The sequence below is a fragment of the Nomascus leucogenys genome, chromosome 22a (assembly GCF_006542625.1).
Source record: "Nomascus leucogenys isolate Asia chromosome 22a, Asia_NLE_v1, whole genome shotgun sequence".
Classification (NCBI taxonomy): Eukaryota; Metazoa; Chordata; class Mammalia; order Primates; family Hylobatidae; genus Nomascus; species Nomascus leucogenys.
The window spans coordinates 111,783,387-111,787,226 of record NC_044402.1 but is presented as its reverse complement, the minus strand read 5'-3'; the positions used below and the strand labels follow the sequence as shown (position 1 = coordinate 111,787,226).

Below are 3,840 nucleotides of genomic sequence, written 5' to 3'. Positions count from 1 at the left end.
GCCTATTATAAGATTTTTTCCATTTTCATTTGTTTTCCTTTTCTTGAGAAACAGTGTATGACTTTGCATGCAATAGGTTCTCAACAATTCTTGTTAATTAATTAAATTTACACATATGAGAGTACCAGCTTAGTAATCCTACTGTCTGGTTTGAATCTCAGCTAATCGTGATGTGACTTTAGCCAAACTGTCTGAGTTAATTTTTTTTTTAACTGTTAAATAAGTTCATTCTACCTTTCTGGTGGTGATGACCTACCCACGAGAACATGCTTCTTGCAAAAGATCTCTTTCATCCCTCTCCAGAAGAGGAGAAGAGGAAACACAAGAAGAAATGCCTGGTGCAGAGCCCCAGTTCCTACTTCAGGGATGTGAAATGCCCAGGATGCTATAAAATTACCACGGTCTTTAGCTATGCACAAACGGTAGTTTTGTGTGTTGGCTGCTCCACTGTCCTCCACTTGCCTACAGGAGGAAAAGCAAGATTTACAGAGGATGTTCCTTCAGGAGGAAGCAGCACTAAAAGCACTCTGAATCAAGATGAGTGGGGAAATCATCTCAATAAACACATTTTGGATAAAAAAAAAATGAGCTCATTCTAACACATTTATAAGCTTGTGTAAATTTGATGGAGAAAACATAAGGCAGCTTGCACTCAATAAATATTGATTTTTCTTGTCATCAATTGTAATTGCCAACATTTATTGTTAGCATGATTCTATTAATCTGACATGCTGATTTAGCATCAATTTAACAAACACCCACTCCAACACCCAGATACCTCCCTCCTCCCCTCTGGTCCTTGACCTGTCGCTTTTACCCATCTTCGAGCATTTTTTGTTTATTCGTTTGTTTGCATAGCAGTGAGAATAATCAGTTTAAAATTTGAATAGGATTTATCACTCCCCCTACGTAATGCCCTTTAGTAATCTGACTTTATACTTAAGATGGATTCCAAACTTCTTTCCATGGCTATATTCTTTGACTCTGTGGAAGACCAGAATATACCACACCAAAATAAAATATACCTCTTTGGTATATGAATTTTGTTGAGCTGGAGGCACTTAAGAAGCAGATGCAGAAAAGCTCTCTGCCTTTCCTCTCTTGCCTAAAAGCAGGACATAGATTTACAAAGAAAAAAGATATCTCCCTACCTCTTCCTTCTACCAGGGATAACACAGGTTAACTACTGAAGACTACTTTAGACCCATTTTGGGCCTGGAGATAGCACCGGGAGAGTCTACAGTTAGCAAGCTTTACTAACTAGCCTTTATCTGCCATTTGTTTGACTTCTCACAAGGGGCCATCCCTAGAAAATCAAAGTCTTTTTCTTCTGACTTGCCACTTTTCCAAAAATGTACTGTTCTTTATTGAAGATGCTATGTAATTTAAAGCCATCACTTTGAGAAATTACTCATAGTCTGGGTATCCTCTATGTATACATGAAGTATGCATGTTGATAAACTTCTATTTGCTTTTCTCTTGTTAATCAGTCTTTTGTTACAGGGACCATTCCAACTAAAGACTTCTGAGGTTGAGAAAATAATAATTTTTTTCGTCCTCTACCTTCCCAATTCATCTATACTGCTTGTTACCTAACTCCTATTCAAAGATAAAAACAATGGATAAAAGCAAAAAGAATGAGCACAATGTGGAAAAATTTTACTGTCCATAAAGAACACATGTTAGAATAGAGTCTCAGCTCTGGGTGAGAAGGTTGGACAAGAGGAGAAGTGGGTCTTTTAAAGCCAAAAAATAAAAATTAAAAAAAAGTCAGGGGCAGAGGTATCTCTAGTTGATTTGAGGAGAGCAAAGTCTCTGGTGCTGCAGGTTACATCTAAGCTGTTTGGTTTAGGTGCGTGCTGGGATGGGCTGAGGTGGCTTATGCTGAGCATGTGAAGACCCCATCTAGGATGGCAGCATTCAGCTACCTCTGCTAATGAGGGTGCCATGTCAGAATCAAAATGATGGTGCCCAAAATGATGGTCAGGTCTGCGTGATGGCTTCCAGGCCAGGTGGCCAGGTCAGACTTTGTCGTAGCCACACTGGCCTTCTTTCAGTTAAACATACGTGCCTCAAGACTTCTGCACGTGCTCTTCCCTCTGTTTGGATGTGGACCATTCTTTTGCTCTTCACATAACTCTATTTCTTCAGGTTTCACCTCAAATTTCAGCCCTTCAAAGAGGTCTTCCCTGATCACTATTTTTTTGTTGTTTTTGAGAGGTCTTGCTCTATCGCCAAGGCTGGAGTGCAGTAGCATGATCTTGGATCATTGCACTCTTGACCTCTGGGGCTCAAGCGATCCTCTCACTTCAGCCTCCCAAGTAGCTGGGACCACAAGGGATCTCTCACTATGTTGTCCAGGATAGTCTTAAACTCCTCGGCTCAAGCAGTCCTCCCACCTCAACCTCTCAAAGCACTGAGATTACAAGCCTGAGCCACTGCCTGCGATCCCTAACTACTTCTCAATCCCCCAGTATCATTCTCTATCTCTGCATGTTTTTCTTCATCACAATTTGAAGACTTTGTAATTATTCTACTTATTTACTTTGCATATATGTATATATGCATACATATATCTACATACATACATATGTATGTATGTATCTATCAGTTCTGTATCCTATTAGACTGTAAGCTACACATACAGGCTTTAGTAAAAGATAAACAGAGTCGTTTATTCACCTCATTTCCTTTAATCCAACAGGCAAAGAAAAAGTTATGATGCTTGAATTGCTGTCAAACAATCTAGTTATATTTAATCCTACATTTAGTTCATAAGTTTTAAAGATATCACTCACATTTTTCAGGGAGTATTAACAGCAGATCAACATGAATATTCCTTTAGGAAAAAAATGAAAGCTTCATTTTTGTATGCACAGTGTTAATATTCATATATTTGTATGCAGTGCCTTTGGAGCAAGCAAATGTCCTCTAACTGCAATTTCAGCCTGGTCAAGGTAACAGACCTTTTTCATTAAGTACTTCCAAATTTCAAATCTATCCATGAACATGAAAAATCTGTGCTAATTAAAGCCTGTCATATAGGTCAATAGTGCAGGGAGGACCTGGGAGGTTCCCAGGACTTAAAGGAGCAGACTCTGCATTAAATATAACTAGGATTTTCTGCACCACAAGGCAAGATGTCGCTTCGTTCTGGTATTGTTACATGATTTATGGACAGCTGTTCAATTGTTCAACGGGATTTTCACCTTGTAAAATGTTGATCAATTTTTGTGGCTAGAAAAATGGAAACTACCCAATGTAGAGAACATTTGTAGAACAAATTTAGTGGGTAAAAATCCCCACTTCTTTTACATCATCCTGTCATGTGCTTTAAAGATTTCGAACTCAAATGTCTTCAGTGGTCTGGCAGAGTGATTTTATTTTTTATTAACTGGGAGGGTGGTGCGAAATAGCTTAGGGCTAGCTACAGGGGGCAGCCACTGTCATTTCAGGCAAATTCTTGCCATGCAAGAAAAAATGTAATTTTGTCAAATTTTCTAACTTTTCAAGAGGAGCCAGTTACCAATATTTTTCAAAAATTAACTATATATATTAAATACTTGTAACTAATTGAAAATAATTAAAAACGTTATATGGATGACATACAGAAGTTTGTGGGCTAAATGATCTCTACCAGTTTGTGACTTCTGTAGTAAGTTTTGATTTTACCTTATAGTGCTGCTGTTTATTAAAGATATAATGTGACTCACATATGTAGTTTATAATTGTTTAGTAGATACTTTTTTAAAAGTTTAAAAAGGTGAAATCAATATAAGTAATGGATTTTAATCCAATATATCCAAAATATTATAATTTCAACATGTAATCAGTATAAAA

At 37.5% G+C, this 3,840-nt stretch overlaps 1 pseudogene; it reads left to right on the top strand.

Annotated features, from left to right (window-relative positions):
* Positions 1-260: 260 nt before the first annotated feature.
* Positions 261-520, top strand: LOC100598149 (annotated as a pseudogene).
* Positions 521-3,840: the final 3,320 nt, after the last annotated feature.